Genomic DNA, 25,562 nt, shown 5'->3' on the forward strand with positions numbered 1-25,562 from the left:
AACTTGGTCTAAAACAGTGCACAAGAGAAACTGTTCCAAGGTTCCAAACAACACAGATGCATCGCCTTGTGATTTTCGTATCTCCATAACCAAAATAGCTATCAGGCTGATTCTTACACTTAGAGAAGAATATGGAAGTATACTGTTGTCTAGAATTTTTCCATAATTTTAGGTCATCGAAGAACAGAGATATAAGCCGATAAGGACAGGTTACTCCCAAAAGATAGAATAGAGAAAACAGGAGATAAGCGAAACCTATCTATTTATTGCATTAATCCTTATGCCTTAGGCCTATAAACTAAATAAAATTGTGGGAACACCCAAAAAGATCATTGCAGTCATTACAAAGATGCAAAACAATCATAAGCATAATGACAATTCAACATAGCACTAAAGGTGCACAACTCAATCATCGACTCAACTTGCGATACTATCATTTTTATTACATAAAGGGCACAAACTCCTATTCCTTAACTAAGGATCTTGGGTAGTCTAGCATGACTTCTTGATTCATCACTCTCTCCGAATACTTCCTTCGGGTTGGGTATCATTGACACTTTTTTGGTAGCAACCTTGTGGTGATTTGACTCTGGCCACTTCCATGGTACAATTGTTGATTCTTCCGGGGGCAAAATTTAGCATAATGTCCTTGTTGGCAGCGATAACACATGATCTTAGCTATATCATTTGCATTGTTATACTCCATAGAATTGTTGTTAGGTGTGTTGCTAGCTTGCTGATTCTGAAAGTTCATCTTTATTTGATTGTACCTGCTTTCTAGTTCGCTTGATCTTTTGGGGTGGAAACTCCTTATAGGTGATTGTCCACCCATCTATGCATACCTCCTGTGGAAAGAATGGAGTAATCTTAGTTTCAGAAACTTCTGACTCTTTAGAGTCTGAGTTTATCTGACCAGGCATTGGAGCTAGATGTGATAATGTAGGAGAACTTGAATGTTGATTGCTTCCCAATTCTGGCTCTTGTGAGACCTCCTTTCTCTTCTTATCTACATTAGCTTCACAACTTGGGTTTACCTTAACTTCCCTCTTATTAGACTTGTCCTGAAGATAGGGAAAACCATAATGTTTACTGACATGGATCCTGACTTCCAAGAGTCTTACTATGAACACCTTATTGGACTTCATCTTCTTCCAAGCTTCTACCACTTGTCTCTTCATTGGTCCCTTCGGTATGTTGGTTTGCCATTGTGGCCAGCACTGTGGAGAACTTCCATATTGAGTCATTCCTTCAAGTACTTGTTGTTGAATAGCTACAAGCTTCTCCTTGTTGAATGCAATTACAAACAACGTAGCTTGGTCCTCCTAACCTTTGATGCTGGTGGTCTCCTCATTATGACCCATCTATTTAGATGAAGAGAGAGGATTCAGAATAGAGACAAGGTTTTCATAACAGAACAGAGGCTGAAGTGAGCATAACCTTTAGGAAATAATAAGGTTGGAGAGAAAGCAAGAACTAAGCCAAGATAAAAGCATACTAGAACGTCCAGTTCTATCTAGACTTATGTCCTACAGTCAGCATTACTTTGATACCACTTTGTAGCACCCAGTTTTAAGAACAAAACCAGATACGCACCATATGTGAGCCCAGGAAGTCAAATATCACATATAGCTACAAATAAAGGTAATATCAATAGACAATGCTTAATATATAACATACTTAGTATAAAGGATATAACCTTAGACAACAAACAGCGAAAAGACAACTCCAATCTTCAGGTGAAGACTACAATTCGATAGGGGCAACTGACTGGTTGATCACAAGCCTAACTTCTCCAAACTCTAACAATCTGGTACCTATCTGAGATTTTTCCAAAAGTTTAAAAAGTAAAGCAAGTGTAAGTACATGTCGTACTCAACAAATATAACATGGGGTTCATGAGGCTCAAAAGGGTGACATGGGTTTAACTGCGATTAGCTTTTAATGAGTCATCTTTTAGCAATTGGGTGGCAACAAATTTATCACAAGCCCATATAAACACATGACCAGGTAAACATGAATAATGAATAGCATAAACAGTAATCATTAATGAGCATCTTTATCATCAGTATCATCAGTGTTCATCTTCTATTCCACAAGGGTTCTAGGGCCGCTCATGACCGTGAGCACGACTGATATACTAGTTTTACACTCTGTAGAGGTTGTACACATTCACTGTGAGTCATGATTTACCCTTTTGCCCGAGGTGATCAGCCTCTTGACCCACTACCAAGGAAGGTTGGTAGGGTTCACTATGAAGCCTTTCAAAGGTTCGTGTAACAAGTTAGGGCAAACAGATGTAGAGCCCCCTTCTCGATGGCACAATGACGTGCAACCTATACTCATGGGGACAGAGGCCGCACTATACCCGATTCGTCATGCCATTCTTATGCCAATAAAGGTAACCACTAACAAGCTAGAAAAGGTCCTCATACTGAGCGAAAACTAGAGCTATATAGCCCTCATAGTTGTACTGTAAGTCCCGGATGATAACTTACAGATAAGTCCTTAGGGAGAGGAATCTAGAGCATCATAAAAACAGCCCAATGCTCTAGCCCCCTGATTCCATGTTGCTAAAACATCTTTTAACGTTTATTGCATATTCCATTAGTCAAGTTACAAGATTATGGTTGTGGTTGAGCACTAGCATCATACTACCCAATGCAATACCCCATAGGTAATAAGGCACAAGGTATAAAGTACTAGGGAATCCTTAGTGGCAATCAAGGTAGACACATGCAGTATGAATTAAATGATTAAAGGTGTATAGGACAACAAGGAAAATCCCATGCTATACTTGCCTTAAAACTTAGATCCTTCTTCTATTGATTCGTAGCGCCCTGATTCCATGTTGCTAAAAACATCTTTTAACGTTTATTGCATATTCCATTTGTCAAGTTACAAGATCATGGTTGTGGTTGAGCACTAGCATCATACTACCCAATGCAATACCCCATAGGTAACAAGGCACAAGGTACAAAGTACTAGGGAATCCTTAGTACTTTGTACCTCCAAAGCATCCATGCAATACCTCTAAAGAACTTCTGGATCACTAACTTCTTTTATATCACCAACGCAAAGCTCACCGACTGGACAAAATCATAAAGCACCACACAAGCATCCTTGCAATCATACACGAAACAAACAATATATCTAAATTAGAACATTACACCAATCATAGAAAAATAAGTAAAAGAGTTTGACCTACGCATCGCTACGAACACACAGTCACGAGAGGCACACTAATCGAAGCTATAACGAAAAAGATACAGCTACTGAAAGGCTTGTTTTTCTTTTAAAAGAGAACCATAGGCCTTATTAATTTTAACTATATAAAAGGATGCATAAGATATTTCAGGGATATACCTAAGTTGAATTAAGTCAAACTTATATTTTTGAAACTGAAGTGGAATTTATCATATTTTATTTATAAAATACAGTTGCATAATTATTATTCAAGTTAGAGCTTAAACCATGAAATTCCAAAACTAATGACACGATAAACATTGTTACTAATGCATAGATCTCATTGTATTGAATCTAGCTCAACTTGAACAGGTCAAATGAGAGCTAAAACGTAGAAGATATGGATTAAGCAAGATTTCCTTTAATAAAATAATAGATTAAATCTAAGCTCAAATTTTAAAAGTTTAAAACATATCTAACAATAGTATGAACATGAAGATTATGAAATTATGAACCTAATCAGAGTTAAAACGAAGATTTTATGGCTAAAACAAGATTAGTGGCAAAACTATAAATAGTTGAAACTTAATTTTTGAATTTAAATAAATAAAATCAGGTTTTAAATCGATCCAGGGACCGCGGGCATGATTTGAAGAAAATACAGGGTTCCCTTTGAAAGAAACCAGGGACGATGGGTTAAGATCTAAATAGTTTTAAGGGCCTTTTTGCAAATCTCGCAGCGAAGGGGTATCTTCTAATCGCGTCCATCGGATCAGAATCGGACGGCTAGGATTGATTCAAGAGGGGAAAAGATGACGCCGGCTGGTCGACAGCGAGGTCCGACGACGAGGTCTGATGGCGAGCTACACAGTGGCGCCATGGCCGGAACGGGCGGCTCTCATGAAACTCGGCCTATAGACCACGGATTCACAAGAAGAAAACACCGGAAGAGAGGGGAGATAATGGCGAGCTCGTCTGGGTACCTTACCAAGGCATGGAGCAGATGGAAGCGGCATGGCGCACGATGAGGCGGATGGCAATGGCGGTGTTGCTAGGTCTACGGCGGCTTGGCGTCTCACCGAGCCTACAGCTGGCTCTTTCGGGTCAGATGAAGGCGGCGCAACATAGAGGCTCGGCTTTTATGAGGTGAGGTGGCTTGGGGCACAAGGCATGGAGGGGACATGGGAGGCGCGGACTCCTGGCCGGTGATGTCCGGCTTGGACATGACGAAGGGGAAGAAGACCCCCCTGACGAGCGGGCCCGAACTATCAGCGAAACAAAGAGGGAGAAGGAAAGGGCTGTGGAGGAGCGGGGTTGACGTTTTGGCCCAAGCGGGGAGAAGAGAGCTCACGCCTGCGTGGGCTGCTAGCGTGGCCCGCAGGAGAAGGGAAGGAGAGTGAGACCGAGCAGCTTGGGCTAGCAGGAGAGGCAAGGCCGAGTGGGCCAAAAGAGATTTTCAAATGGATTTTGAACTTGAATCAAACCAAGCATCACAAAAAACCCAATGCAGCAGCATGAATGCACATACACAATTGTAAACCTATAATTGAATTTTAATTTTTCAAAAAATTATTATTTTCCTAAATTTAAATGTCCCAAAAATGCATAATTAAATCACTTCTCCTATTTTAAAATTATGTAAATTTTAGGGTGTTACAAAACTGAATAACTCGGGAAGCCATGGGCTCATCATGGTAGGGGGCCAGTTTTGCACGTATTCTCACCTCATCGCTTCCTACTTCTCTTTATTCTTTTTTTTTCAGTTAATCCTTTTTAATGCAACAAACTAAAATAGGTGGATTGTTCGGTGTGCACGTTTTTGTCATCACTAGAATGTTTCACCCGTTTTCATCGAGGGTTCCCTGATCTACGATCCGCATTGTAACAACTCCAGCTCCTTGGAAGCATGCAGTAATTGTATTGTTGTCCCATGTGGCATGTGTGGTTGTGGTTGGTGGGTTTAGTACCACCTTCAAAGTTTAGTAGGTTGAGGGTCAACTTATAATCCTTGTCATTCTAAATGTATCACCTATGTGTTTACCCTTTTATACTAAGCGAGGACAAAAGTATAAGAGATGTGCTACATGTATGTATGCCCATTCCACATGAGGAGTTGGGCTATAGTATTCAGAGCATCAAGCCTTGCTACATGTACGGGGCATATGTGGTGAGTTACTGAGGGCATCAGCCATTAATGGGGGGAGGGGGTGTTGTGAATGTGTAACACCCCTACCCATTAGAAGCCTATAATAGCTACCTTGGAAGTTTAAGAGGTGAGGTCCATTCTGTGTGAGGAGTTGGGCCATATAAGTAGGTTTTGAACACGAGGTGTTACACATGTGTTCTAGCATTGTGGTGGGTGGTCATTTTTTGCGCTAAAATACCTTTTGGTGACTCTGTAGGGGACAAAGGTGTTGTAGATTCGATGGCCAAAATCATCTCAAGCAATATATTGTCCCATGAAAAAATTACCTAAAAAAATAGAGGAGTACATGCAAGAATTTATGCAAGCAACCTAGAGATTATATCTGTCCTGTTTCATGAAATTGAGCAAGGCGTTGTTGATGTAAAGGAGTGGTAGAAACCAAGCAGAATTGACATGTAAAGGGAGATGCAATCTTCAGATACTCTATGCTGTCCTTTATCCAATCTCGTCAATACTATGTTTAATGCATTAGATAAGATAATTGGTAAAAATGATAGTATAGATCTTGTTCATAATATATCCAATATTCGGCCATTGAAAATAGTAATTCTAAATCAGCAAATGAGCCAACTATTGCTAATAATGCCATACTACTTACCAGTTGAACCCTGTGAAAATATGCCAGCTAATGATGTTGTTGGTGGCCATGATGGCAAAATAGATCCTACACCTAGTACTTCCACACTCGTGGGAGGGGGCAACAACTAGTGCAGGACTGAGCATCAGTCTCGGTTGGGAAACCCCTTTAGTTCTGGTTTTCCAACCAGGATTGCTGAATACGGGACAAAAGTCTCCCCTGAAAGTGGACCTTTAGTCCCGGTGCCTAGCACTGTTTAGTCCCGGTTGGTGTTTCCAACCGGTATTAAAGGTGTCTTTTTTTCCTTTTCTTTCTTTTTTCTTTTATGGTTTCTTTTCAATTCAATTCTTTTTTGTTTCAATTAGCTTTTCGTATACTGAATTCTATGTTACTCATATATGTCCATATGTTTAAAGTTCCATTCGAGCATTATACATAAATAACACACTAAAATATATGAAACTATATATACAAATATTTTAAAAGCTTGTACATGCATATAATATGTACAAAAAGTAACAAAAACTTGTACTCATGTCCTTGGGATTTCATTCAATCCTAATCTTCATCATGGCTAGGAGATATTCTTCTTCTTCATAGTGGTACGCGCCACTAGGATTTATGACCTATTCTATAAGAACTCCTGCTAATGCCTCTTGAATTGCTTTGATCTGTTCACTTCATGTGACCCTTTGCTTCGATCATTCATGCTTCAATTTGAATGAAAAAAGGAAAAGTATGAATATATATGATTATATATATCAACACAATTGTAATAAATAAATTTTGTATATTTTTACATACTTTGAGGATCTCTTCACTTGTTTTCATCGAGTACTGCATGAGGAACTTGCAAACATAGTATCCACAGAAGTTGTTCCCCGGTTCCTACCGCAGACACCACTTTACGAGAAAAAGATTCATCATCAACAAATGAAGCATGGTAATAATGAATTAAACTAAATAAAGATGCGGTGACCTAGCTAGTACTTACTAGGTATTTGACTATATCTAGAAGCACGTTCCAATCACCATGGTGTTTTTAGTGAACATAGCCCAAGCACTGCCCAAGAAAATAAATAAATGGAGTCATTCCTAATGATATCAATAAAATGTCTTTAGAGAGTATATAGTGTGAGACCGAAATTACCTCTGGAGAATATCTATCATTTCTTGGTAATCTTTTTGGGGTTTTCTTAGTGAGTCAAAGATTTTTATACGACTATTGGGCATATCGATGACCACTAGTAACTAGTGAAAGCTGCATGTTTATACGTAGGCATATCTCATTAATTAAAGTTAACACAGAGTAAGAAAAAAAATATGCACAAGACATTAACACTCACTTGAAGTTGTAAGGGACGAGTATCATTGTCTTGTCATGTTGGTTATCTAAGAACCTCAACATATTCTTCTCCGCTTGAGGTCGCCATTTAGCATATGGAGTAATTTTGTCATTAAATGTGCAATACGGACCCATATTACACAACATGCATGATTAGTAGTTAATTAAAAGATCCAAAATACCCATCCTCAACATGATTAATTAATATACTATACCACACAGTTGTTTCACTCTCAAACATTAATTTATTAATGCCTTGATACAATGTAGACAATCCCAAATAGCACTAAACAAACTAAACCTACAATGCACTTCGACAGAATAAGGATTTCATGACCAATTCCAACAAAAACAGACATATCATTCTCATACACAGGTGCACTCTCATCAGCCACCTTAGCCGCCTTTGCAAGAGATTTTTGTACGTGCACAACATACTCTTTCTCCTAGTACCAACCGTTACATGATCCAGTGCCATCCCACTAAAATTACAACACCAAATCAAGAATTTTAATCAAAATCATCACAAAAATAGCTACAAACCATAAAAACATGACAACAAATAACTCACATTGTGATTCGGACACGTGTAGAAGATGCGCCCTTGGTTGGGACCATTCTTCTTCACCCTGTACTACAACACAATCTTCTACCCACACTTACCGCACGCAATGAGAGGGAGGTCCGGCCTCAGTCGCTTAGGGACCCCATGCGAGGCCGAGGACCCAGAACCAGTCGCCACTACTACACAAATGATTTTAGCAGGTAGTGCCCAAACATTAATGGAGGCAGACACAAAATCCAACCACCTCCTAAAATGCCAGGCTATTAACGGAGGCGGTCATTTTCATTTTACGAGGCGGTCATGTTTGCCCACCTCGTAAACTCAATTTATGGAGGCAGTCAAAAAATAACCGCCTCCTAAAATTGTTTTACAGAGGCGGACGCCTTAAGACAACCACCTCCAAAAATCCTCAATTTTTAGAGGTGGTCGCCTTAGAGCGTTTGCCTTCGTAAATCCATTTTTGGGGGAGGGCACACTATATGGTGCGCCTCCTAAAGTCATGGCCGAGCGCCGAGCTAGCAAAGCCCAATGACTTAGGGTTTCATTTTCATTTCTCTCTAACACTCCTTGTCCTCTCCTCTCCCTTCCTGAGCATGTGGCTATCCTCTCCTCAAGCGTGCGCTCTCCCCCTTTCTCTCCCGGTGCCTACCTCCTCCCTATCCTGACGCAACGGCGCTCTCCCTCCTCCCTCTCCTGGTATGGCGGTGCTCTCCCCCTCCCTCTCCCGGCATGGTGGCAATCCCTATCCCTCTCCCTGTGTAGCGATGCTCCTGCCTCTCTCTTCCTATGCGAGCGGCATCGCATGAGAGGCAGCGTGGTGGTGGATCTATCGGCGGAGCTCCTCCACTGCCTCCACCAGATCTGGCCCCAGCATGGGTGGATTTGGCAACTATGGTGCACGGGGAGGCCAGATCTGGCCTAGGCATGTGTGGATTTGGTGACGGTGCGCATGGGGTGGCCGGATCTGGCCCCGGCATGGGCGGATCGAGCTCCCTGACGTGGATCGAGCTCCCCTATGGCAGATCAAGTTCGCCTGTGGTAGATCGAGCTCCCCTGCGGTGGCGGTGGCGTGCAGCCCAGATCCAGGCCTAGGCCTAGTTCTGGCTGTGGGTTTTTTCCTTTTTTTATTTTTTAATTTATTTTTGAAGGCGGGCAAAGAAACTGCCTCTATTAATCTGTATTAACTATGACCTTTGATTGGAGGCGGTTGCAATGCCCGCCTCCATTAATCAATTTGGCCCACCTCCATTAATCTTTTTGTAGTAGCGTGCCATCTATGACTCTCTATACTTATTTTGTGAACCATGAAATTAAATGAGCTATATACTAGCAAACAAAGGTGGATACTCGTTTAATTTTGATCAACTACTTTAAGCTTTCTTCTTCTACATTTGCAAACTATCAAGTGAGTTTGAGCTCAAATGGTGTTCAAATCCAAAAAAAATCCACCATTCTTTCTAATGTAAAAAACCTTAAATTTCTCTATTTCTAAACCATGAAATGAGGCAATGAAAGGAGTATACTTGTTTTGATGAACTACTATAAGCTTCCTTCATCTACATATGCAAACTATCAAGTGATTTTGAGCTCAAATGGAATAAAAATAAAAGAAATCCACCATTATTCCCAATTTAAAAAAACCACAAATTTCTCTATTTCTAGACCATGAAATGAGCCATGCTAGTGATGAAGCATGAGAGGATGAAGTTGCTAATCTTTAAAACTAAAGAATGGATGGAGGAATCGAATGAAGTCTTGAAATGGCCGGAGACGAGCAAGAATAGAGCTGGAGACGAGCAAGAACAGAGAGCTTGAAATGGCTTGGGCTAGGGGAGGAAGTATATAGCCCGGGACCTATATCCTGGTTTATGGTTCAAACCCATACTACAGATTGGAATTCTAGTCCTGGTTGGAGCCTCAAACCGGGATTTAAGGTTTAATCATGGTTCGTAGCTCCAACCGGGACTAGAGGATGACCTTTAGTCCTGGTTTGAGTCACCAACTAGGACTAGAGGTGCCCTCCTGCAAAAGCCAGCGACTCTAGCCGTTGGGCATAGGACTTTAGTCCAAGTTGGTGGCTCCAACCGGGACTAATCCTACCTTTAGTCCCAGACCCAAATATGGCTGGGACTAAAGCCAAAAACTGAAGCAAACCGAAAGTCTATTCTCTAGTAGTGAACAATGAGATGATCACTTGACCTATTAGATTCAAATCAGTCTATTAAAGCAAAGCCAAAGATGTTAGAGCAAAAAAAAGCCTAAACGCATAACAAGCATCAAAACAAAAAGGCTACGATTGTTGTTTGGAAAACCACCAAAACTAAAGGGCATAACAAGCAACAAAACAAAAAGGCGAAGCCTACTATTGAGAAGCTTCTAGCTAAGTGCCAAGAACCAAATAGTATTAAAGATGCTAGTCAGCCTACCAATTCCTAGGAAGCAATTTTGCAGTAAGAATTGGCGATGGAATAATTCTTATGCATCAACGCCATTCACTACTACAGAATCGATTTTTAGGGGCGGCTCATAACCATTTGTAGGGGCGGTTTGCCCAGCCGCCCCTACGCAAGGGTCTCTACAAATCATGCATTTGTAGGGGCGGTTCCTAGGCCACCCCTACAAATCGATTTGTAGGGGCGACTCGTATTACCGGTCGCCCCTACAAATCGATTTGTAGGAGCGGCTTGTATTACCAGCCGCTGCTACAAATCAATTTGTAGGGGCGGCTGTAGTACCAGCCACCCCTACAAATAGGTATTTCTAGGGGCGGTTCAATCTAGAACCGCCCCTACAGTACGTTTTCCCACCAAAAAAATTAAATTTACAATTTAAAATCGCGTTGCCGAAAGCCCTGCGACCAACGTTCCGAACTGCGTTCGTGTTGCCGAACGCCCCGCGACCAACATTCCAAACCACGTTCGCGTTGCCGAACGCCCCGCGACCAGCGTTCGCGTTGCCGAATGCCCCGCGACCAATGTCCCAAACCGCGTTCGTGTTGCCGAACGCCCCGCGACCGTGACTACAAGCACAAGAGTATTCTATAAACTACAATTACAAGTCCAATTCACAAGAATATATACAATCCATCATTAAATATACAAATTCCATACACATTGTTATCAACGTCCTAGAGCTAGCCTTTTAGTCTCATGAAGGTGTTGGTACTGAGGATTTGTACCTAACTCAGACTCTCGGTCATGGTAGGCGCCTCTGATGTGTACAATCTGGTCCAAAATGAAGTTGCAAAGGTCGTCGATGAGCTCTAAGAGTTGGTCATCCTTGTATGGGTCTCTTTTCATTCCTTTCTCTTCTCTCCACTACAAGAAAAAAAGTTTTGGTTTAGTATTTCATACCATGTACGAAGTTTTTATACTACGGGTGAAGAGGTTCAAACTTACCCTTAAGGGGTGTCTCCTGTAGGCACCGGTGTTACTATTATAGAACATATATAATATCCACAATGTACACTACCAGGCTTCTACTTGGGGCACTATGTGTTTTGCATATGAAAATGTTAAGTAATGCTTTTGACAGCCATGTAACGGAGTACTGAAGAAGTAAGTCACACTTACCGCACATAGTGTTTTTATAGCCAGCTTTTCCTTCCTTGCTGGATCATGCCTTCCATGATGATTAGTGACACAGAACTTAAATGCCCTATTCAAATTATTTTAGCAAATACAACTTGTTAGTATCCAAAAGTGAACATTACAAGTATGTATACAAACATATAAGCTAATGAGGATTGTTGATATGTATACGTCTTGAGAATCGATATGAAGTCTTTGTATGTCACCGTGTCCTTATCTAATGAATCAAAGACCCATGCCATGCTCCTCCCGACATCGATGGCTATACAAATCCAGTGGTTGCTGCATGGATTTAATCATAGAACTAGATAAGCTCTTTTGCATCGAATAAAATATATCGAACAAAACTTTAAGTATAGAGTTGAACTTACTCGAAGTTGTATGGTAGCCATATAGTAGAGTGTTGTTGGAGATTTTTGAAAGCCAGGGCAATGTATGCCACAACCATAAGGGACTCTTCCCTTAGTTTCACCGTACAGATGTGCTCTTTCTCCCGAAGAGTCTTTGCAGCAGCTAGCTCTTTGGCATCCAGTGTCCACTGTTTAGGGTAATTAAAATTTATTTGGGCTATAGCTTGAGGATCTACATACCCGGCTTTCACACTTGGCATTTGTTTGACAATGTGCACTTGCATTCTACAAATCACAACGTGAGTTAGTTACAACAAAATTCAAAGATTACATTAGTATCATATCGGGAGGATAAGGACTTACAAGCATCATGTGCGAATTAGATTCATCTCCATTTCTCCCAGGTGAAAGCATGTTTGCATGTCATTGAAGTCAAAGACAATTTTCTCGGCTGGGCTTCCAAATGTGCCGGTGGGGAAGCATGCTTGTATGATATCTATGCTCGTTGGGAGAACACACAAGTACCAATCATGGAACCTTCTCATTCCAAGTGGTAGGCGCTGGATGTCCTGGTTTGGTAGGAAGGGCTTGCCTCTTTCATATGTTTTCGAGCAATCCTTTGACCATTTGATGGCATCAACATTTGGATACTGCTTTGCAATTTGATGGAGTTTGCTAGTGACGGCCTCCTCAGAACCCCGTGATGGGACTTTTTAACTTGGTTCTCAGGCTTGAACTAGTCATGGGAATACCACTTGGACACCGATGAGACGTCTTTGATCGGAACATAAACTGGCCTTTTGGTGATTGGATGCTTCTTTTGAAGTTCCCATTCAGGCACGTCCTCATCTTCTTGGGCTGCAGCTTCTTTAGGAGGCACTCGTTATTCATGTATCGGCTGTGCTTATTGAGAAGACTATGGTATCTCATGATGCACTTGCTCGGTACGAGCTGGAGAAGGTTGTGGCATCTCATTAGGCACATGCTCGCTAGGAGGCGGGGAAGAATGTGGCATCTTAGGAATGTGGGGGTCATGAGACGGTGAAAATATCTCCTCGACCTCAACAACTCGCTCCAAATTTGGGAGAGGGGGAGGCAGCGAAGAAGCAGTCAATATAATGTCCCGTTTGTGCCAGAGGATGACTGCCCCATAACGTCTTCGAGTAACACCAACCCCTCGAGAGTTGTGTAGTCTATCCTCCACTGCATGAACTCAGGCTTCACTATATGCACCTCGACCCTAGTGTAGTCCAATGGTATCTTATTATTGTGGTGTAAGCCACCGGGAGGATGTGCCACACCTGTAGCCACCTCCATCATAGTGTTCTGCCGGCCACTGAGAAACACCAAGGTGCAACTAGTTGGTCCCCATATGCGATCGACTGGGGTTGTGGCTATAGTGGAACCTTGGCTGCTAGGAACTTTTGAAGGGCTGCCAAACAATGCCAGTTCTCCCGACAACGTCACTAATATCCATGGCTCCATAGATAGTCCTTGCTCCTCCAGCGCCTTCGCAACTAGAGCCTTCACTTGGAGCTCAAGACTAGTCTCCTGGTCTCGGCCATGTTTCTTGTACATATGCCTGTCCTCTTCGAATCCTTGCTTCGAGGTCATCCTTTTCCCTAGCCCCCTGGTGTGGCCTGTGTGCTCCTTGTTTCCCAAGCCAAGGCTAAGCTCGTCCCTCTCTCTGGAAGAATTGAATGAGCCCTTCTCCTTGTCTTTAGCATATTTCAGTATCCTTGATACCGCCTCTTGGGTCTCTGGCTTATCAAACTTAAGATTATTGCCGGAAGATTCTGTACTCCTCGCATATATCCAGTTCCTTGAGCTAACCTTCAAATTCGTCACATCGATATTCCTAGTAGCTGTGGTCTCTTCGTCCATCTTCCTAAACTGTTCTTCCTTGGCATAGTAGCCACCGGGGCCTAGATGATGGTGGTGTTTGTTCCTCTTCGCTAGCTCGGTGTTACAGGCACTAAGCTCCAATGCCTCCGGTGAAGTCTTCTGAGCTACGAGCTCCTCCAATTGCCTAGGAGTTATTTTGCCAAACTCATTGAAGGGAGTTAACCCCTTTTGGATATACTTCGTGTTGAGCTCCGACCTCCAACGTCGGAATGACTCTCCCATCATCATGATAGCATTTTTTTACCAATTCGTGGTTACCCTTTGGAAATCTAAAATTAAGCTTCAGCTACCTATCCCGTAGTTCATTCTTTTTGTTCTCTAGTACCTCTTTCTAGTTAGGGATTGCTAGGTTCAATTTATCTCTTACTAGGGCCCCTGATCGCATTATGGAATCGTCCTCTTAATTCCTTCGGCTCAAGGATCTCCCCTGCTGGCCCGACCTCCGTTATCACATAGCATGCCTTATCTGGATATAGATTTAATTTTCTATCCCCTCGTTTCCTCTTAGGCTTGGTAGTCGAGGTTGTGTCTTGAGGTTGTGGAGCGGAGGCATCGTGATCCGTCTTTGTGGCTGTTGCCTCTGCTCTCCTTTCCTCTACTCCGTCTTGTCCAGCGAGATGTGGTGGACGTCGACATCGTCTTTTCCGAGTTTTAGGATGGACCTATATATACGACAGGTCAAAGTGTTAGCAGAGCTAACACAGCAAAAGCATTAGCAAAATTTACAAGCTAAGGCTTTTTCCCTACCTCCTCGTTCGGGTCAAAATCCTTGTCCAAATCTTCCTCCATTGGCCTTCTTCTGGCTTCACGTGGGAAAGGATCCTCGGGACTTTCATATTCCTCTTCTGAGTCATCATCATCATCTTCCTCTTCTTCTTTGCCTTCAACAGCCTCTCCTTCAGGGCCTTCCTCCTCGTCACACTGCTCCTGAGTAAGCATCACTTCTAGATCCTTTTCTACCTCGTTATTGAACTGTTCCTGAGTAAGCTGGTCCTCTAGTGCTTGCTCCTCAAGGGTTGGCTGCTCATCATGCTTGGGGCATCAGACTGCACTATCTGGTGTCCGCGATATTATTTCACACTTTGTTCTAATAGATGCAAGAAAGTGTGCTTTAGGTACGCAAGAAGGTATAAGAAATAAAAAAGGTCTATAAAACAAAGTAGTCCTATAAAACAACAATATGTCAAAAAACGAGAAGTAGCAGTAGTAGAGGCCTCAGAAACATGTCAATCATCATCTGATCTTGAACTTGGAGCATCAAGGCATCATAACAGAGAAGAGAGGAGAAGGTAATGTAGGGGTGGCTGCTAATGATGCCAAGTTCCTCACAAGTTCTTGATCATCAGCTCATATTCCATGTAATGTATGGACTTGGACAATTTCATCATTGGCAAAACAAAGGAGAGGAGAGGAGAGGGGAGATTTGGCAAAAAAAAGCAATAGCTGCTTAGCAAACATAGAGAGGAAAAGGTGTAAAAAAGCAACAGTCGCTGAGTAGAGGAGGAGTAATAGTAGAGGAGTAGAGTAGAGAAGGAGTAGAGAAGTGTAGCAGCTAGTAGTTAAGAGTAGCAGCCAGCAGCTAGGGAAGAGAGTAGAGTAGCAGCCAGCTAGTAGGAGTAGGAGTAGCTAGCCGTAGCAAGTAGAGTAGTAGTAGTTTAGTAGAGTAGAGTAGTAGTAGTAGTAGTTCAGTATAGTAGTAGTAGTATCCAAAACAATCAGCTATAAGCACCAGTTCATTAAGAATTACAAGATAAAAACAGTGTCATCCTGGGAAAACATAGGTATTTGGGAAAAATGAAGTGGAGTATGTAACGAAAATAACAGGCTTAGAGAGCAGTTAACACGTAAAATGGAACTTATATGTTTTAACCTAAGTTTATATTAACAAAATATTTACATAGGCTAATTTCAATCTGTATGACTCTAAATTGAAATGAATTTGGTCACATAGGCTAATTTATAATGCCAAAGTGGCATAGTAAAGCAAACTGCACACATAGCTCTTTTGTTTTTATAAAGTCACGCTTCAAAATTCATTTGTAATTGACTTTCCTAATATATAGCACCGGAGATAGAAAGAACTGCTGGAACTAAACAAAACTAACCCAGACAGCTAAAGCAAAAAAAGGTACACTCATATAGCAATGGAGAACATGACTATAAATGGAGTAACTGAGATGGGAATATGACTGTCATTCAATTCCACTACTTATAGAAGCCGACATGTTGGAAAAGCAAAAAAAAACATTGTATCTAAACTGAGAGCTAAAGTTTCAGTAATTCCACAAATCATCTTTGACAATCTTATGAGATTTGACACACTTAGTTCTTGAATGTATGACATCTGAATTTGAACAGAAACAATTCTGCTGCTAAGATGGAAACCAGGCTGAGGCCAGAATAAAAACTATTATACCATTTAGTGCTGCTAAGATGGAAACCAGGTTCAGGTGCAGCATACGCAGCCAACGATCAAACTCGATGAGTCGATGGTCTCTCAGTGTTGCCTCGAGCTCGGTCGGCAGATCGAGTGAAACCGAAACAGTGCTAGCAACCCAGTATAGATCCACGCAAATAGCAAAGCAACATTTTCTCAAAAATTATCTAAATACAATGTGGGTTACCACACAGCTGTACTTAGCTAGTTATACTGCTAGTTGACAATACCATGCACTCCGAGTTTGTATGTTCCGAAAAGAAACTTGGATACTGTATTTACTTGTCTGTCTAGAATTGCATTTGAGAAAACTACTATGAATTTTGATTTGGGACTAACAACTAGCTAGTTTGTCAAATAAGAGTTTCTGACTTCATCGGTGGGAATTTGGTCAAATGAGAGGTGAGGGACTTATCCATGTCCAGGAATAGGATACCCTAGACTTTGGCTTTTTCTAGGCATGGCCATTTTTATTCTAAATCAGGCATCCTACGGTTTAATTTCAACAATCAAGACCATGTCATTTACTGGATGTAGCAATTGCCTTTTCAGAAAATTTAGCATGATAACACTGTACACAAATAACATATATGAATGATCTGTTTCGTAAAAAAAAGCATAAATCAAGGTGGTTTGAATTAGGGTTTGGGTGCTCAATTTTGCCTAGAAGGAAGGGAAGGGAGGGGGGCGGGCATACCTGGTGTGTGACTGGTGGATGCTCGTTGCTGGCAAAGGGTCCGGCGAAGACCTAGGTAGCTGGGAGTAGGGCGGCGGCGGTCGGCAAGGCCATGTTCAGCCGGCCAAATTAGTCCTGGGGCAGGCGAGGTGAATGGGAGTGGGGCGCCAGGAGCCGTGTCGTCGGCGTGCGGGGGCGGGACGCCGGGGGCCAGGCATGGGGCGTCAGGAGCCTGCGTCGTCGGCTCGCGGGGGCGGGCGCCGGGGGCTGGGTGCGGGACCGCTGGAGGCTGAAGGCTCCTCGCTCACCGGCGGTGTCGCCGCTCCTCTGGAAACCCTAGGGTGGGTGCACGGGAGGGGCGTGGGAGGGGGCGAGGGGGCGTGGGTGCGGGGAGGTGGCGCGGAGATGGGGCACGCGGGTGTGGGGAAGGGGCGCGTGACGACATCGGTGGAGAAGGGGCGCGGGCCGGCGTCGGCGGGGCAGCCTGACGGCGTCGGAGGAGAAGAGAGCGCCCAAATGAAGACAACACCCGTGCACCCTCGGTTTTATAAGACGGGATGATTCGTAGGGGCGGTTCCTGATCCTTTGTAGGGGCGGTTCCTGATCCAGCTGCCCCTACAAATGCATTTGTAGGGGCAGTTCCTAATCCAACCGCCCCTAGAAATATATTTTTATTTTTTTGAATTATTAATTCTATATTATAAAAACAATTGTGTATATATAAAACAATTGTGACCAAAATAAAAGTAACATAAAAACAATTGTGTATATGCACAAATATAATATTTTGTATTATTCTATATATGAAGAAATATATATATAAACAATTGTACTCAAAACAATATAGAAAATAAAAAAACAAAAATTAAAAATTTGAATTTTAAAACTTCGACTACAATTTTATGACATTAAATGAAATAAAATGAAAATATTGTAAACATAAAAGTTGTATAACTCATCAACATGTACAGCTTTTATTTTGGTCATCTTGTCATGTGACATTGTTTGAACGATTCAAATTTTGAAATTCTAATAATTTCAACTTGAAACAATATTTTGAAAGAGTAAATGATTTCAGATGAAAAACTTATGAATACCAAAGTTGTAGAACTCATCAATATGTGCAACTTTTATTTTGATTATATTTTCATTTGACCAAATTTGAATAGTTGAAATTTTAGGTACTCTTGACAACACTCAACGACTTCTTCAGTACTGTAACCCTCTATCATGGAGCCCTATGGGTATGCTCGATTATGCACGTATCGACTTAGAACCGACATGAACCGCTCGTAGGACCACATTTCATGCAAGTAGCAAGGGCCCAGCGCCTGTATCTGATGAACCATGTGAATCATGAGATGTGGCATTATATCAAAAAAGCAGGAGGTAAACACATCTCTAGTTGATTTTGTGTCTCCACCACAAATTCATGTAGGTCACTCAGCTCTTGCTTGTCAATCGTCTTCTGTGAGATCTTCGAAAAGAAGTAGCACATGCGAGTGATGGCCATTTTCAAGAACTCTGACTTTATAGCCCTGATTGCAATAGGTAGAAACACTGTCAGCATCACATGGCAATCGTGAGCCTTGTAGTGTGTTATTGACAAGTCCTTCATCGACACTAGCTTCTTCACATTTGCTGAAACCCCAGTCGGGACTTTGATCCCCCTCAGGAAAGTGCATATAGCTCTCTTCTTGTCTGGTGTTAGGTTGAAGCACGCCGCGGGCAAAGTGTATTTTTCATTAGCCTTAGGTACCAGGTGAAGTTGTGGCATCATGTTTAGCTGCACCATGTCTTTCTGTGCTTTCAGACCATCCTTTGGCTTGCCTGTGTCCATCAAGGTAGCAATGAGACTCTCAAAGACATTCTTTTGCACGTGCATAGCATCAATGGCATGGGGGACCTCCAAGTCTGGCCAATAAGGCAGATACTGAAAGAAGATTGATTGTTTCTTGACAGGTACGCCTTCGATAGGAGGTGTGCTTCTATCTTTGTTTGTCCTATCCGGATTCTTCTTTCCATAGACGACGCGTATGTTTTTCACCATTCTATACACGTGTTCTCCGTTATGACGTCTCTCTAGAGGGGGTTTAATCTCTGGAGCATTGTCATAAAATCTAAAGAATAATTTGCTGCGGTACTTGTGACTTGTCTTTAAGAAGCGTCGGTTCCTTAGGTAAACTATCTTCTTGGATGCATCCAGGTACACCCAAGTAGTACCATCTAAGCAAACCAAGCATCCCATCTTCCCTTTGATCTGTCCAGACAAAGCAAACAGCGTGGGGTAATTATTGGTAGTAACAAATATTATTGCTCTACATATGAAGTCCTCCTTTCGGAATGCATCGTACATCTACTGCCTATGCCTCCATAGCCTCTCCATTTCTTGCATCAAAGGCTCGAGGAACATGTCTATATCAATGCCTAGTTGTTTAGGGCCAGAAATAAGAATAGTGAGGAGAAGGTACTTTCTCTTCTGACACAACCATATTGGGATGTTGTACATGGTCAAGATCACTGGCCATATGTTGTGGTCGCTCATCCTCTCATTGAAGGGATTCATTCTATCGGTGCTCAAGCCAAACCGTACATTCCTTGGGCCATCGCTGAATTCTTTGTGCTTCTCATCAAACCTTTGCCACTGACTACAATCAGCCGGGTGTGCAATCTTATCATCATCCACCTTGCACTCATCATCCCACCATGTCATGAGTGCGGCTTCTTTAGGGTTTAGGAAGATACGTCTCAAGCGGTCGGTCACTGGCTGGTACCATATTACTAAGGCAGGAATTCTTCTCTGCTTTGCATCATTGCCTAATGGAGTGTCCTCTGGGGGCTGAGATTCTTGTACCACCTTTTTTGTACCCTTCTTATTCCTCTTTTTTCCCATGAAGGCTTCATCCCCACCGTAAAGGTCATTGTTCTTGTACCGGCTGGCCCCACACTGGGGACATTTATCCAGTGACTTGAACATTTCACCATGAAAAAGTATATAGTGGTTGGGGCATGCATGTATTTTTTTCAACCCCCATTGTCTATGGACTTATGACCTTCTTCGCTTGGTATGTGTTGGGAGGAACTGAGTTTGGTTGTGGCAGCACCCATGACAGGAGATGCAATAGATCATTAAAAGTACAGTCTGACCAGCCATACTTAGCCTTCAAAATGAGCAGCTCAAGCACAAAATGTAGCAATGTCCAATGTGTCGGATAGCCCTTGTCAACACCATACACAGTCTCCTTCGATGTTTTTGTCACCCTTTCCAAATTTTCTAGACCTTTTGGGCTATTTAGTAAAATCTCTGGTCCAAGGGCTCGAATCATGTCCTCCAAATCATCTTCATCCCCGACACGTGCTCCATCATCATTATTGGCGCCACCTTCGTCGTTACCATCCCAACCACCAGCATCACCACCTTGTTCATTGTCAAACTCGAAATCCATTAGTGCATCAAGCTCTGCTGAATATTGGGACATGTATTCTATGGTTTCGTCGTCGTATTCCTCCTCATCCTAGTCATTAACAATAACCGTTTCACCATGATGAATCCACACTGTGTACTCCTCAACAAATCCTCGTATAATCAAATGTGATATGATGATAGTCACATCTGTCTATGCCATACGGTTCTTGCAATCTTTACAAGGACAGATAATTGTATCCTTATTCTCTTTCAATGTCGTTGCATGCTTCTTTGCGGCTTCAATAAATTTATCCACCTCTTCACGGAAACCTGCTTTGAACCTTAACGAACCATACATCCAAGAGTTCCTGTACTCCATCTTTTACAAAAACAACAAAACAAACATTAAAGGACTACTTTTCAGATATATATAAATGAATCAAATTAATAATTACTTGAGAATAATTGTATATACTTCAGATATATATGAATATAAATCTAATATAATTACATGAAGCATACAAACACACCATGGTAGAGGAAAATTAATTAATGGCCAATTTATCCATAATTAATTAAAATACATATTTATTGATTACAATAAACAGTTTTAAAGACAACAATTAGCAACAATTATACTTTACCCAATATCTTTCATACAAATCTTAGTCCAAATTTACAAAAACAAAATTAATAAAAAAACAAACCCTAGATCTAGATCTACATGCACATGAAACATGCATAAAAGTAACTAATTGTTCACTAAAATCAAGAAACATGGACCAAATAAGGGTATGATCTTGTTCCTCTCCCTAATTTACCCTAGTACATTTGAAACTTGGGTCTAATTTGCTTCATAAGTAGCTCAAGCACCATAGAAGAGAGAGAAACAAAACTTTAATTACTCACTAACCAACCATTAAAACTAAAAAAAGTGTGGAATAGCATTTTCTTACTTTCTACAACCTCTCCACCAAAGGATTTGAGACAAAAACCTTCCCCCCTAGTAAAGCAATTTTTGGGAGGTGCCCAAGGCCTCCCCACCTTTCTTTCACAGGTTGGAGGAGTGACCCGAGGAGGAAGAAGATGCTACAGCTGTTTTATATGTGGGTCATTTGTAGGAGCGGCTGGTGATTGAGCCGCCCCTACAAATCAGAGCTATTTATACAGGGGCCATTTGTAGGGGCGGCTCAATCACCAGCCGCCCCTATAAATAGAAACGCTCGGGGCAGCTGGTGAGTGAGCCGCCCCTATAAATCAGACCCATTTGTAGGGGCGGCTCGTATCACTAGCCGCCCCTGCTGTTTCATTTATAGGGGCGGCTGGTGTCTGGGCACCCGAGCACGGCACTGTAGGGGCGGCTCCATCACCAACCACCCCTATAAAAAATTCGACCCGTTGCTAAAAATCATTTTTTACGTAGTGATTCCCTCAATATGGATCATATATGCCTATGCTTTACGTGCCTTATTTTGCATTTTTTCTTCACCATGGTATTCTTGTAATTCTTGGATGTCTGTCTCCTCGTAGATATTTTTATTCAGATTAGATTACTTACAGAGAGCAAACAATTCACAAGCCATCACCTACAAATAATGACTGATTTGATCAAACAAATTGATCTGTGGTGAAAAATAAGAGCAAAGTGATTAGGCAAGTCTATCGTATCAAGTATGATGGGAATTTGAAGGAAAATTCGGATATGGCCCAAGACAAAGAAAAACCGATAATTGGATAAATATTGGTTAGTTCTATTGATCAAATTGTTCCCAATGATGAGCTTGTTTTTGAACATGTAGCTCAAAAACAATAGTTTCGCTGTGGGGAAGATAGAGGCACAACCACAGGTGCAACAGAAATTGGCCTAGCCGATCCCAAAATTTGCCTGGATGTTTTTGTGCAAAAGCTAAACAGAGTCTCAGATCAAAGAAAAACCGTAGGTGAACAAAGCTTTGAAGAACTCTTGGTCAGATATCAGAAGGAGATTACACAAAAGCAAAGGAATCAACCAAAGAAAGCCGAATATTCAAAACTACCACCTAGGAACTTAATTTTGAACAAATCCACTAGATGAAAAAGTTTATAAACTAGTTCCATGTTGTACTAATGCATTTTTTTAGGAAAAACAGGTATAAGTATAGTGTAATATTTGTGCTTGACCGGGAACAGTATTTGTGCCTAATGGAAACAGTAGATTATGCGTATGTCATGATTACGTATAGCATCTGTGTCTGTGTCCTTAAAGCAATATTTTATGGTAGGCCAAAGGAAAAATGACAAAAAAATGGGCACATTGCAATGGGTTAAGTGATTGGAAACCTCTCCGATAACTTATTACTAGAACAGATTGCTCCTTTCAATTTTTTTACAACAGTAACAGCTGAGTTGCAGTTTCCTAGATCCTAGTAACATCCATGGATATGATCACTAGTTTAGTTGCTGGATGAAAGAGCTTTCTGATGGAAGGCTATAAGCTCAAAGTAGATCTTAATTAGTCATCGATCAACAGCTGTAGCAAATTGGAGGAAAGCAGGACAGGCCCAATTGATAACCAAAGTAGTTGTCAATCACCTATTTAGCACAATATAGGGCCAAAAAAATGAACTACAAGAAAATTCATAGCTTGACTAGGATATAATTGTCCAAGATGTATAGATTATTTAGTTTTGTTGTTACTGTATTCATTTGTTTTCACAGAACACGGATTCCCTCTCATTCAAGTTATTGGATAATAATAGGTGTCTTATGGATCTGTGCCTGAGAAGAATGGAATTAGAGTTGGCGATGTTGTTGAAAGTTTGAATGGAGAATGTATTACTAATCTGGTTCAGGTGTGTTGTAGTTTTCATAGATTTTTTATAGAATATGATGAAAACAATTTTTGCTTTTATGACATTCTGGTTTTTTCATTCTGCTTGATATTAGCTAGAAATTATGTTGCTGCATTTGTCTCAACAACACCTTGAAAGAAGAAACAATGATGATTCTATACAAAGATAAAACCAAAAGGTGGCACGATAAGCGCGTAAAAATAAAAGAATTCAATCCTAGCGACAAGGTCTTGCTCTTCAACTCTAGAGTCAAACTCTTAAGGCATGAGAAGCTCAGGAGCAAATGGGATGGACTGTTCAGCATCATCGAGTCATCAGTACATGGCGTGACGGCACTTTAGAACGACGAAGGTAAATATCTCAGGGTAAATCGTTGTTGATGATCATTTTGTCAACATTTTGAATAGTCAAAAACATCACAAAAGTGTCACATATGAAAGAAGATAAGAAAAGCATGAGTGATTTTGGTTCAAGTAACTTGGTTCCACATATACATGTCCTCTTTTTAAATGTAGATACAAAATGGAAGAAAAATCATGTTGGGAGTCCCAACTTGGGGGTTGGTCAGATGCCCCAAGTATGGCAAATGGCCCATCCCAACATGTCAACATGATGTACCATGCTCCTGGAAGTGTGGTGCAAAAGACGGGCCTAATTGGCCATAGGAGCCCAGTTGGCCGACGTGTCAATTTTTGCCAATTGAGCTCAATTTTGGTGTGGAGTGAGGAACCACACTCCACAAAGTGCCCCAGTGATTGGATGCAAATTGTGCTTTCTCTAGATGATGTCTGACGTCTTCCCTTGTATTGAAGGGCCTACAACTCATGTACAAGACATCTCCAAGTGACCCCACCACTTTGTACCCTCACTAGAAGGCTGAAGGAAGCCTCCCCACCTAGTAGGGGGGGGGGGGGGCACATGGAAATGGAGGGGGTTGGCTGGCCCCCCTGTGCACATTCTACCTGGATCCTCCCTAGACACATCTATCCTCATCCATGCAAGGAAACACAAGTGCAACCCATCACCACCATCCATTTCATGATGGTTTGATCCAAGGGAGGAGGAGGTCTCATGGATCCATGGGCCCACACCAAAAGCGCTATAAATACCCCCTACCCCTCACTCTCAAGTCATGACCACTAAGGCGGAGCTATACACTTTTACATGGGTGAAGCCCTACTCTAATAGTAGCATAGAAAATAGAGAGAGAGAGAGAGAGAGTGAGGTTAGTGTGAAGAAGAGTCGGGCATGTTGGCATCTTCTCAAAGTTATACCTCAACGGAATACTTTTGATTCATTCAATGGGACTCAAACACAAAATTAGATGTACATAAACCACTAGACATTTACCATTTTGACCTAAGCAGAATTAGATAGAATCAGGTCTTCTAGTTCACCCATAAACCTTGAGATATAGGAATGTGGCCTATATTTTCAGTTTATCACTCAAGGTTATCATGATTTATCAGTTTATCACTAAACAACATGTTTTCTTATCAAAAAGGGAAGATCTATATGCAGCTTATTGTTGGACTAACTAGGATAACCAATGTTTTGTGTATAGTAGAAAGCTTGACAGAAACATACTAGAGCAGGTTCATAATGTTATGAAAACACTACATTTACAAATTAAAATGTAAAAAATCATGAATGATGTTGTTACCTTTTTGACCCATTTCCAATTATACATATATACTCCCTCAGGCTGGATTGCTTAGACCTAATGAATAGTAGTTTATGTCAAGAAATTTTGTTAACCAACAAAAATATATAGACTACAAAGTAGTAGAGATAAAGAGTGTACTTACATATAACACCCCACTGACTGAGAAACTACTAGATATCATCAAGTGAAACAAAACAGGATAGCAGTCTCTCCTTGCACCATGGAGCATTCTAATATAGTGTCCACATCCATCCAACAGCAGTGCTCCTTAGCTTATGTCCTATCCTAGTATGTTGACTTTTACCAATGTCATGCCATACCCATGGGGGTTTGTAGAACTTTCATCATCATAGTCTCTCCCATAGCGATATTTCTCCAATAGAAAATATTTGAGGTCTCCTTGGTGGCCAGGAAACCATTATAGCAGTTTCGAGTGCGCTAGCAGGACTGCGGCTTGGAAGCAACAGCCGATGAGCACGAGGACAAGTACAACCGTTGAAGAGCATAATAGCACGTGCATCAATTTGGAGAAGTAAATCTTTGTTGCAGTCAATCTCGAGTACCCTTGCAATATTGTAGTACCTTTGTTTGTCTCTCCTTTCACATGCACGAAAACAATTCTCATGATGTTCACATAGGATTTTCACACTAAACAGATCTTGAACTTCTTGGGCAGTAATTGGTTTACCAACACAGAACATGTGATCAATGCATTGTATTGTGATGACATCATCTTTTTCTTCCACTGCAAATCATGTGTAGTAATTCATGTGTCTACTTCTTTCCCCTCTTTTTTTTGGTGGCAAAACTTTAGTTCCCCAACTT

The sequence above is a fragment of the Miscanthus floridulus genome, chromosome 13 (assembly GCF_019320115.1).
Source record: "Miscanthus floridulus cultivar M001 chromosome 13, ASM1932011v1, whole genome shotgun sequence".
NCBI classification, from domain to species: domain Eukaryota; kingdom Viridiplantae; phylum Streptophyta; class Magnoliopsida; order Poales; family Poaceae; genus Miscanthus; species Miscanthus floridulus.